The following is a 13,510-nucleotide window of genomic DNA, read 5'->3' on the forward strand; positions in this document are numbered from 1 at the left end:
AAAGTGGCGATAACTTTTTATATAACAATCTCAGCGTTTCGAGCATTAATAGTTGTTAATAAAACTCGTTAGGTGCTACCCAAAATTGTCAAGAAAACTATCAAAACTTTAAAAAATTTTTTTTTTAAAGTTGACACGTCGAAAAATTTCTATGTCCCGGTGAATAAATAATTTTTAACAGTTCTGATAATCAGGCTTGGAGAGTTAATAATTATTGATAAAACAAGTAAAAACGTGGAAACCGCATGTCTCTATTTATTATAGTTTAAAAGATATCGATTTATTTCACTTTTAGCACTTTTACGTCGGGCCAGAAATTTTTAGACCTGTCATACGAAAAGTGGCGATAACTTTTTATATAACAATCTCAGCGTTTCGAGCATTAATAGTTGTTAATAAAACTCGTCAGGTGCTACCCAAAATTGTTAAAAAAAATATAGAAACATTAAAAAAATTTTTATTTATTGTCGAAAAATTTCTATGTCCCGGTGAATAAATAATTTTTAACAGTTCTGATAATGAGGCTTGGAGAATTAATAATTATTGATAAAACAAGTAAAAACGTGGAAACCGCATGTCTCTATTTGTTATAGTTTAAAAGATATCGATTTATTTCACTTTTACCACTTTTACGTCGGGCCAGAAATTTTTAGACATGTCATACGAAAAGTGGCGATAACTTTTTATATAACAATCTCAGCGTTTCGAGCATTAATAGTTGTTAATAAAACTCGTTAGGTGCTACCCAAAATTGTCAAGAAAACTATCAAAACTTTAAAAAATTTTTTTTTTAAAGTTGACACGTCGAAAAATTTCTATGTCCCGGTGAATAAATAATTTTTAACAGTTCTGATAATCAGGCTTGGAGAGTTAATAATTATTGATAAAACAAGTAAAAACGTGGAAACCGCATGTCTCTATTTATTATAGTTTAAAAGATATCGATTTATTTCACTTTTAGCACTTTTACGTCGGGCCAGAAATTTTTAGACCTGTCATACGAAAAGTGGCGATAACTTTTTATATAACAATCTCAGCGTTTCGAGCATTAATAGTTGTTAATAAAACTCGTCAGGTGCTACCCAAAATTGTTAAAAAAAATATAGAAACATTAAAAAATTTTTATTTATTGTCGAAAAATTTCTATGTCCCGGTGAATAAATAATTTTTAACAGTTCTGATAATGAGGCTTGGAGAATTAATAATTATTGATAAAACAAGTAAAAACGTGGAAACCGCATGTCTCTATTTGTTATAGTTTAAAAGATATCGATTTATTTCACTTTTACCACTTTTACGTCGGGCCAGAAATTTTTAGACATGTCATACGAAAAGTGGCGATAACTTTTTATATAACAATCTCAGCGTTTCGAGCATTAATAGTTGTTAATAAAACTCGTTAGGTGCTACCCAAAATTGTCAAGAAAACTATCAAAACTTTAAAAAATTTTTTTTTTAAAGTTGACACGTCGAAAAATTTCTATGTCCCGGTGAATAAATAATTTTTAACAGTTCTGATAATCAGGCTTGGAGAGTTAATAATTATTGATAAAACAAGTAAAAACGTGGAAACCGCATGTCTCTATTTATTATAGTTTAAAAGATATCGATTTATTTCACTTTTAGCACTTTTACGTCGGGCCAGAAATTTTTAGACCTGTCATACGAAAAGTGGCGATAACTTTTTATATAACAATCTCAGCGTTTCGAGCATTAATAGTTGTTAATAAAACTCGTCAGGTGCTACCCAAAATTGTTAAAAAAAATATAGAAACATTAAAAAAATTTTTATTTATTGTCGAAAAATTTCTATGTCCCGGTGAATAAATAATTTTTAACAGTTCTGATAATGAGGCTTGGAGAATTAATAATTATTGATAAAACAAGTAAAAACGTGGAAACCGCATGTCTCTATTTGTTATAGTTTAAAAGATATCGATTTATTTCACTTTTACCACTTTTACGTCGGGCCAGAAATTTTTAGACATGTCATACGAAAAGTGGCGATAACTTTTTATATAACAATCTCAGCGTTTCGAGCATTAATAGTTGTTAATAAAACTCGTTAGGTGCTACCCAAAATTGTCAAGAAAACTATCAAAACTTTAAAAAATTTTTTTTTTAAAGTTGACACGTCGAAAAATTTCTATGTCCCGGTGAATAAATAATTTTTAACAGTTCTGATAATCAGGCTTGGAGAGTTAATAATTATTGATAAAACAAGTAAAAACGTGGAAACCGCATGTCTCTATTTATTATAGTTTAAAAGATATCGATTTATTTCACTTTTAGCACTTTTACGTCGGGCCAGAAATTTTTAGACCTGTCATACGAAAAGTGGCGATAACTTTTTATATAACAATCTCAGCGTTTCGAGCATTAATAGTTGTTAATAAAACTCGTCAGGTGCTACCCAAAATTGTTAAAAAAAATATAGAAACATTAAAAAAATTTTTATTTATTGTCGAAAAATTTCTATGTCCCGGTGAATAAATAATTTTTAACAGTTCTGATAATGAGGCTTGGAGAATTAATAATTATTGATAAAACAAGTAAAAACGTGGAAACCGCATGTCTCTATTTGTTATAGTTTAAAAGATATCGATTTATTTCACTTTTACCACTTTTACGTCGGGCCAGAAATTTTTAGACCTGTCATACGAAAAGTGGCGATAACTTTTTATATAACAATCTCAGCGTTTCGAGCATTAATAGTTGTTAATAAAACTCGTCAGGTGCTACCCAAAATTGTTAAAAAAAATATAGAAACATTAAAAAAATTTTTATTTATTGTCGAAAAATTTCTATGTCCCGGTGAATAAATAATTTTTAACAGTTCTGATAATGAGGCTTGGAGAATTAATAATTATTGATAAAACAAGTAATATCGTGGAAACCGCATGTCTCTACTTATTATAGTTTAAAAGATATCGATTTATTTCACTTTTAGCATTTTTACGTCGGGCCAGAAATTTTTAGACCTGTCATACGAAAAGTGGCGATAACTTTTTATATAACAATCTTAGCGCTTCGAGCAATAATAGTTGTTAATAAAACTCGTCAGGTGCTACCCAAAATTGTTAAAAAAAATATAGAAACATTAAAAAAATTTTTATTTATTGTCGAAAAATTTCTATGTCCCGCTGAATAAATAATTTTTAACAGTTCTGATAATCAGGCTTGGAGAATTAATAGTTATTGACAGAACTAGTAAAATCGTGGAAACCGCATCTCTATTTATTATAGTTTAAAAGATATCGATTTATTTTACTTTTACCACTTTTACGTCGGGCCAGAAATTATTCGACCTGTCATACGAAAGTTTGCAATAACTTTTTAAATATTAATCCTACCGCTTCGAGCATTAATAGTTATTGGTAAAACTCGTGAGGTGCTACCCAAAATTGTTAAGAAAACTGTCAAAACTTGAAAAAAAATTTTTATTCCTCGGAACAGAAAAATATCTGGCCCGACGTAAAAGTGGTAAAAGTGAAATAAATCGATATCTCGGAAAATATAATAGATAGAGCCATGCGGTTTCCACGATTTTACTAGTTCTGTCAATAACTATTAATGCTCCAAGCCTGATTATCTGAACTGTTAAAAAATTTTTATTCCTCGGGACATAGAAATTTTTCGACTTGACATAGGTCAAGTCAAAATTTATTTAATAATATTTTGACAGAAATCAGCAGATAACTGTCAAAAATATAAATCGAGTTAAAAAAGAATTATAACATATTATTTAAAACATTATTTTAATTTTTAAAACATTTTAAAATTTAATTAGCAAATTAACGCTTTAATCAATTGATTTATTGTGAAAAATATTATTCGACTTTAAAGTTATAACATTATTTATGACATTATTTAAATTTTTATAACATTTTTATTTTAAAAATTTAATTAGTTAATTAACGCTTTAATCAGCATATTTCTGTCAAAAAATTTTAATCAAGCTTAATCAAAATATAAAAACATTCTTTTTTATATAAAATCGAGGAATGACGCATAGCGCGCACTTGTGTTGTTCTTGTATAATAAAATTCTGTATATATATATATGTTATATAAAATTTTCGAGCTCTTGCCAAGCGAATAACGTTGTATAAGAATTTTAGAATGCCACAACTTGAAAACACACAGTTAACTCTCTCGTCTTACTTAATCTTTTTCGTGGAAAATTATGTAACCAAGATTAGCAGAAGAATAATGAGATCGCTATTAAAAGTTATTTGAACAGCGGAAGACTTAGCGTTCGTATATTCTTAGCGTGACGAGTGCGCTCTCACGACTTAGTTATGTTTTATTAATAGTACTGGCGACTTTGCTACGATAAAATTGGAAATCATCTCTCGCGCATGCACGAAAATTATCATTTTGTAATTTTCTCAACTTTTAATCAAGAAAACAAATCAAACTTACATATATTTACGTATATTTATGGGGAAAAAACCTGACATTTTTTTACTCGTTAATTGTATTTTTCGCTTTAGAAAAATTATATCAGACATTTTCTTTGTTGTGTATTATTCGATAATTAGACAAGTATCATTAAAAAATAATAATTTGATGTTTTCACAAATAGACTAACACTGATTTTTTAAAGAATACAATTTTAAAAAAATTCGCGAAAAAATATCTTGTACCTATATAAATAGTATGATAAAAATGATATATTTTTTTGGATATAATAAGCGTATTATGCCATAAAATGATTTCGTTAGCACATTTCATCATGAAATATAATATCGAATTAAAAAAGAACTTTTGTCTTGCTGCTAAATTATATGGAAATTTTTTTTGCGGAATTAGTGCTACGGGTGATAAACCACGAGTACGTACATGCGATTGAGCTTAATTAGCGTGCTGCGGGATTAAGCGATACAAATGTAATTTGCATAAATAACGAATTCGCTAAAACCCATTGCGATCGATTGATATATAATCACCGCGCGAACGACTCGCGGTCCAATCGGTTAGGTTCGTTTTGTTGAGCGAGTTACTATCCCGGAATATACGTGAAAGCAACGTTCTCTATCGATGATAATTTAATGCTCCTAACAGATCTACGTGAATATGTAAAGCTTTTCCTCGAGATTATAGACGTTCTCTCTTCTCTCTTTCTCGTGCGACATCGATCTCATCTATCTGTAAAACTGAACCTGTCAGTTAAGTGGTTCTTTTCTTGTTATTAGACTGTAAATGCCTCGTTGAGTGGACAAGTGTCGACACAACGACGATAACTCTATTGGATCACATAAGATTTATTAAGGACGGTATAATTGATTTTTTATGTCAGCGCATAAATGTAAATTGTACGTAACGCTTGAACTTATTGTACGATGATAAACATTATTATTGTGCAAGAGACAATTTTATTCAATAATATTAAAATACTGTAGCTTCCACTACATCATTTTTTACACGATCCAGCATGCTATTATTTAAATTTTTTTCATTAAAAAAATACAATTTAATGCAATATAATACTATGAACATTATTGCAATAAATCGCGTTGCGTAAAAAGTGATATCTCCGATAGGGCTAGTGGTCACTAAATATTTACTCGGCTTAAGCCGCAGACAGAATCGTTTTTACCCGCATTCCAGCTTATCGCATACATTTTCCACTCAACAAAATGCAATATATTTTCACAAACGTCGTCATCGTTCGCTACATTCATTCGCTGCTAGTGTCACAAAACATCTACCTCGTTGGCGCCGCAGAATCATTCTCGCAGCAACCCGACATATATCATTCCTAGTTTCCACGATCCTCGAGCTAATCCCCATAGGAAGAATGAACGGGAAACGAAACGACCGATAAACAACAGCGTGTTATACGCTTGTCGTTATCTATCTGTCTGTACTGCTGACTCGTAGATTTCTTTTCGCTATGCGATGAATTTACAATCAAATCGTAGAGTTAAAGTGAAAGTTCAACTGTAGCGTGTTTTTCTTTTGTCCAATTGTCACGGCGTAGAAAGAGAGAGAGGGAGAGAGATGAACTTTAAAATATATAGCGTAGTTGATCCCGAACGATCTCCTCCGATATCTGCGAGATAAATTCTCACACTCTACGTAGTTTGATGTTGCATGCCTATTAAATGACTCTCCGTTCTTTAGCTTCAAAGCTTACGCCGGGGGTGTGAAGTTGGCACCTCTATGTTATGATATCATAGTTCTGTTAAGAGTTCTGAGTTATTTAGAATCGAAGGAAGAGTTCTTGATAATTTTTAGAAATAGTTCCGGGCATTACGATAATGAAAATTAATTTCGAAAAATAGGGGTGCCAACTTCACATTTTTTTACACAACGAGTTCCAACAGTTCTGAGCAGAGTTTTAAGATTTTTAAAAATAGTTACATAGTTCCTGATTATTTCTTGAAAGAGTTCTGCAATTTTTAGATAAAAAAAACGTACTTTCAATATCGAAGATATTTCTAAAATATCAAATTCTGGTGAAAAATATTAGAGTTCTGAATCGTACTCGATAGAACAAAAAAAAACGTGGAAACTGCATGGCTCTATCTATTATAGTTTCCGAGATATCGATTTATTTCACTTTTTCCACTTTTACATCGGGCCAGAAATTTTTCTGTTACGAAAATAAAAATTTTTTAAAAGTTTATAGTTTTGTTGACAATTTGAGTAGCACCTCACGAGTTTTACCAATAACTATTAATGCTCGAAACGCTAGGATTGATAAATAAAAAGTATCGCCAATTTTCGTATAACAGGTCGACTTTAAATTTCTGGCCCGACGTAAAAGTGGAAAAAGTGAAATAAATCGATATCTCGGAAAGTATAACAGATAGAGCTATGCGGTTTTCACGTTTTTTCTTGTTTCATCGAGTACGATTCAGAACTCTAACATTTTTCACGAGAACTTGATATTTTAGAAATATCTTCGATATTGAAAGTACGTTTTTTTTATCTAAAAATTGCAGAACTTTTTTAAGAAATAATCAAGAAGTATGTAACTATTTAAAAACATCTTAAAACTCTGCTCAGAACTATTAGAACTCGATGTGTAAAAAAATGTAAAGTTGGCACCGCTATTTTTCGAAATTGATTTTCTTTATTGTAATGACCGGAACTATTTTTAAAAATTATCAAGAATTCTTCCTATGATTCTAAATAACTCAGAACTCTTAACAGAACTATGATATCATAACATGGGGTTGCCAACTTTACACACCCGCTTACGCCGCACCCGGTTTGTTTGCGCAGTGTTTAAAATTAATACATGTCTCGCGATTTGCGTAAAAGGATCCTCTCCTCGCAGTAGCCGGTGTTCCCGTTCCTCATGGAAATTTTTCGCACTATGCTCGCCCACTTGTTTCACTTTCACATCTTACTATCGAATGCGTCGCTTCTCGCATAAATGATTTCAAAAACATTTTGATAAAAATATCACGTCGAAATATTCAACTGATTTGATGTAAATGTGTATTTTTTGACAAAATTCTAATGCAATTAAAATTGCAGAAATATGTATTTTCTGACAAAATTCTAATTAAGATTGCATTAGAATTTTGTCAGAAAATATACACATTTTAAATTTTGCTTTTTAATTAAAAAATCCTTTTGCATTTTATGCATTACTAAGTTCATATTATATTGTTTGCCTATTATCCTTTTACATATTATTTTAGGTATATATGCTAAGAATCAGGAGAGACAATTCTCGAAGAATGTTAATTGTGCAATATAAATGCAATATAATTGCAATATAAATATTCAGTCCATAATCACGAAATGATTAACGCTTTTCAAAATATATATCCGCCCTGCTTTTCAGCAACGCTGCCCAAGTTTGAAAATAGTTAAGTTAAGAAGATTCTAACGGGATGTCGGTCGTTGTGCGAGCTCGTAGACTCAGGCATACGCAACTCTCGCCGCGTTTCGTTAACAGTCGTTAACAATCTCCTTTCCGCGACAACGTCCCAGTGGAAGCGGCGAATCTCGGTGAAATGAGGTTTTACCAGCCGACGGAGTCGTTATACTCACGCTTCTTACGTGCTTTCTCGCGTAAAGTATGCACCCGGCTAATGGTTCCGCGGAGAACAGATATTGCATAAAGACGCTCGGGTTCCGCACGTAAGATACTACGGCAGGCAATTAATTCCTCCAGTCTGACTTTTATATCGGAAGGAGATAAACCTGGACGCTCTCGGTCGGAAGACTTTAGGATCGTACTTGGGATCGTATATTACAACGTATTATAAAGCTTTCGTTTTAGCCGATTGTCAGACGCTACGACTATACAATTTGCAGAGAGAAATAATACCCGCATATAATTACTTAATAAAACAATAGAATTTCGTATATGATTGGTGCTATATACGTGAATATTTCCCTTTTTAAAAAAGGCATATTATTGACATTGTTGTCTCGCTTTTCCGCGATGATTGGCTGTTTCGATTCTCAATTCGCGTTGTGCGTTATATTCATAGCATCAAGCAACTGTCATCGCGAGAGTTAGCAGTTTGAGTTTGTCCAAAAAATTAAATAATATAATATATTATGTTTTAAATAATATGTTACAATACTTTAAACTCAAATCAGTTATCAGCTGATTTCTGTCAAAAAGTATTAATTGCGAATAAAGTATTATAATATATTATATTACTTACAAAATATTATTTTAATTATAATAATATGTTGTATAAATAATATAATATGTTATAGTTATAATATATACTTTGTCCGCGCGATTAATATTTTTTGACAGAAATCAGCTGATAACTATCAAAAATATTAATCGAAATTAAAGTATTAAAACATATTATTTAAAACAAATTATTTTATTTTATTTTATTTTGGACAAACTGTCAAATTGCTAACCCTCGCGATGACAGCCTCTTATCGATGCTATGAATATAACGCACAACGCAAATCGAGGAAGCTAACTAATCTCGCGAAAAAGAGGCAACAATACTTGCGAGAATCAGCTTAACATGCCTTTTTTAGAAAAGACCTTAATATACATAATTAATGTATGCGCAGTATAGAGTCCGCGGCAACAAAGTATCGATTTTTAAGACGAGCCAAAAATTCATCTCATATATTTTTATAGTACATTGTTTGCAGAATATTTTGGTACCATGCAGACACCAGCGTACAAAATTATTTTATTAAATAAACATAATATAAGAATACGACGTATAGGATCCGCAGCGACATAGTGTCGACTTTTAATATTTTAAGACGAGCCAAAAATTCATTTCTTATATATTTCAACAGTACATTGTTTGCAGAATATTTTGGTACCATGCAGACACCAGCGTACAAATTCTTTTATTAAATATACATAATATAAGAATACGACGTATAGGATCCGCAGCGACATAGTGTCGACTTTTAATATTTTAAGACGAGCCAAAAATTCATTTCTTATATATTTCAACAGTACATTGTTTGCAGAAAATGTTGGTACCAAGCAGGCACCAGCGTACAAATTCTTTTATTTAATATACATAATATAAGAATGCACCGCATAGAGTCCGCGGCGACATAGGCCCATATTTGGGATCTTCTTTTATCGATAAAAATATAAGCCATTGTCGACATTTAATATTTTAAGACGAGTCAAAAATCCATCGAAATGTACGAGCGATGAATTTTTTGACTAGCCTTTAAATATTAAATATCGACACTGGGTTGCCACGGCGCATTCATATATTATGTATATTAAATAAAAGAATTTGTACGCTGGTGTCTGCTTGGTACCAAAGTATTCTGCAAACAATGTACTGTTGAAATATATAAGAAATGAATTTTTGGCTTGCCTTATAAAATTTAAAAAATCAATATTTTGTTGCCGCGGACCCTATACTTTCCTTTCTTCGAAACCTAGCATCTCGCGTCCTTCTTTATTCCTCCGTCGTGTCCTTTTCGCGTTATCTCCAATTCCTTCACGCTCGAGTGAGCACGGCTCGGAAATTCGAAACGCGCATCCGAAATTCGATACGCAGATAAAAACCGAGGCAAAAAGTGTATCTTTCGACAAACTTTTTCTTTCGTACATTAAGGGCCAATTTCACCAACGTCGGTTAACTTTAACCTCCAGTTAAACCATATCTTTGTCTCTTTGCAGATGTGTTCTTAAAAAGAGACAAAGATATAATTTAACCGGAGGTTAAAGTTAACCGACGTTGGTGAAATTGGCCCTTATAATCACCTATACTCGCGATTGCACTCGTTAGTATAGTTTCGAATGTTCTTGACGAAAATCAGTTTATTTAATGCGCGCTTGGACAATGATTTCTGAATTATCGCGGTTTCTCGTACCATTCTTAAATACCAGAACAATAAATCATAATGAATGTTCAATATATTTAATGAAAAAATCAATCAGTTTGTTCAAAATGAAATAAAATAAAATAATGTGTTTTAAATGATATGTTATAATACTCTAAACTAATGTTTTGACAGTTATCCGCTGATTTCTGTCAAAAAATATTAATCGAAGATAAGGTATTATAACATATTATTTACATGTTTAAAATTTTGTTATATTATTTGTAAATTTAATTAGCAAATTAATGTTTTATTAATATTTTTAACAGAAATCAGCTAATTAAAGCGTTAATTTGCTAATTAAATTTTAAAATAATAATGTCATAGAAATTAAAATAATATGTTATAATACTTTAAACTTGATTAATATTTGTTACAATTATCAGCTGATTATCAGTTGAGAATCGAGTTAACATGCCTTTTTTAGAAAGGTATTAGAACAACACAATTCCTCGATTTTATGTTAAAAAGAATGATAAAGAAATCAGCTGATAACTGTCAAAAAATATTAATCGAGTTTAAAGTACTATAATATTTTATTTCTGTCAAAAAATATTAATCAAGTTTAAACAAACTTGATATAAAAATATCATATTTCTTATATAAATCGAGGAATGGCGCGCACGTAACGCGCACTTGTGTTGTTCTAATATATATATAAATATTTTGTTTTGTGTGATAGTATCATTCAATTTTGGCATATTAAACAAACATAATAAGTACATACTTTTAAGAATATTTATCAATTTACTTTGAAAAGAATAACGCAGGATAATGTGTAAATTTTTGTTTTTTCATAGACGACATTTGTATATATTTACACAGTAAAATATCTCAACGAAAAATTATTGCATATTATATGCTCTTTTATTAATTAGAATTTGGATTTATCTCCGCGGTCATTTTATATGCTATACTTCTGCAACAAAGTATATAGCTAATTAAATCATATGTCGTATCTCGAATACTCGCGTGCGCCTATTTATAGTCGCGTCCCTTAATCCCTAGCTATACCTTTACCCAGATACATTATCCACCGCGGTGTGTACGTGTACCTAGTTACTTTGAAAATGTGCCTTTACACATCATCCGGTCCGGATGGTCCGGTTGCAGAACGAGCGAACTGGCGCCAAGTGGATGTCACCATCACGTATTTGGCCTCACAAGGACGCGGCTTGTGCGCGTATTCCACCGGATACCTTAGATTCCATGTAGCTAATTAACTTTGCATTATGGTGAATCTCGGGCTGAATTTAACCTCGCCGCGCGACCGCGAGCTACAATTATTGGCTTTCCTAGATCAGCGCGCGCGGTAGAGCGGAAAAAAAATCAGCACGGTGCTCTTCAGAAGTTGCGGCGGCCGTATAATTGCTCCGCTCGCGTAACGTCTTACTCTCAGCATCGATCTGAATTACTAATCGTCCTGTTTCTTGAACGAACGAGCGAGCGAGCGAGCGAACGCGCGAACGAGTCGGCGACGGTCGAATCACGCGGGAGTCGCTTTTAAGGAGATACGCGTTAGAGGCTCGATGACGGGGCGACAGGCGAAATGGATGGCGCGTAATTGCGTGCCACACGATAGCAAGAAGAAAGTAAATTTACGGACGGCCCGGCCGTAAATTGCTCGTCGCGGCGAATTGCACGGATGAATGTTCGTACCTACGTGAGAAGTGCTGGCGCGTCAACGAAGCGATTTAAACGGTGCGAACGTAATTGCTGATTAACGCGGAAGAGAATTGCCGATTTCTTACTTTACATCGCTCCAATAATTCTAAATAGAAAGGTGACTGACGGAACAGTTTGGTCTACTTTTAGTTTGTCACTCAATTAAATAGAATAGATAATTCAATCTTATTTTATGTTACTTTTATAACGGCGCATGCTTATTATTAACAGCAATCAATAGGGAAGGTCTTATCCGACAGGTTAATTATTATTAAAATATTTTAATGTGAATTCAGCTTTGAGAAAGTATAAAAAAGGCAAAATTATTATACTAGAAAATCTGTAAGATGTATATAGATATATGTTATGTTATTTTCATTTACTCAAGATATTTTTTCTTTATAGAGTTAAAAAATCAAAGACACGATGACATTCACAATTCATGTAATAAGAATATTTCAATTAAGATATCCTTTCTCGTTTTTTTATCGAGATGTGGGTTAATAAAATATCACGTCAACAGCTTAAGATGCTCGAAATAAATCTAATTATTGCAACAAATAATAATTAAATTCCTACTTTAATTTTTTACTCTTCGTGGATAATTAATATCCGGTAATAGATCTAGAGCAAGATTGCACCAGTTTGCATCGTTGATATTAGAGTATATTTAGTCCAAAATCTCGATTTCCATAAAGTGCAGCCACGCATGATCGCTACACTTTAACAGCATGCAGGTAGTTCATAATCGGAGTCGAGGCGAATATGCACAATTTAATATTTACTTCCGCGTGCGAAAATGAGTCATATATTCTCTCATACGCGCGCATCTTGATCGTGCGTGACACTAAGTGAAAAAAAGCGAGCATGGATTTGACGTTCTTATCGTCGTAGATGCAAACGTCGGTTACTTGCATCGTTCGTGTCATCCTAGCCGCGATTAACATATTAATTTTCTGATAACGATTACGCGGATGCCCTATGGGATTCTTCGAATGCATCTCATGCTCGGAAACCCGGAAGTAACGAGCGAGAAAACCATCGATTGACATAAAATCTTCGAACGATTTTTATTTATTATATAAAAATATTGACGAATAAGAAAATATATATCATAGTCTCTTGAAGTTTGGAATCTTTTTGAAATTTTTATTAATTTTTAAAAATATATTAAATCCACGAGAGATTAAACAAAGCTTCCGATTTTTGGTATATTATTTTATTTTTATTATAAAAGATATTTGAGCAAGCGAGAATTTTTTAAATATTTTTATATGTATAGTAAAGACTTTTTTAGTGTCTAAAAGTCTTGACGATTTAATCTGTATAATATATCAATATCTAGTTCAAGTTTCACAAATATATTTTGTGCCAAGATTAAAATAAGAAATAATTTAAAAGTCACGGAAGCGGGGCGGAGTTGTAATAGTACAAGTCGAATTCAATCTGTAATAGAGAAATATGTATATACAAATTTATATAAAGCAGTATTTAAAATAATTCAAATTTTTAAAAGTAATTATAACTGAATTTGTTAC

This window comes from Prenolepis imparis, unplaced genomic scaffold (assembly GCF_030444845.1).
Source record: "Prenolepis imparis isolate NDT839.2.m4 unplaced genomic scaffold, iyPreImpa1.0 SCAF_4, whole genome shotgun sequence".
Taxonomy (NCBI): Eukaryota; Metazoa; Arthropoda; class Insecta; order Hymenoptera; family Formicidae; genus Prenolepis; species Prenolepis imparis.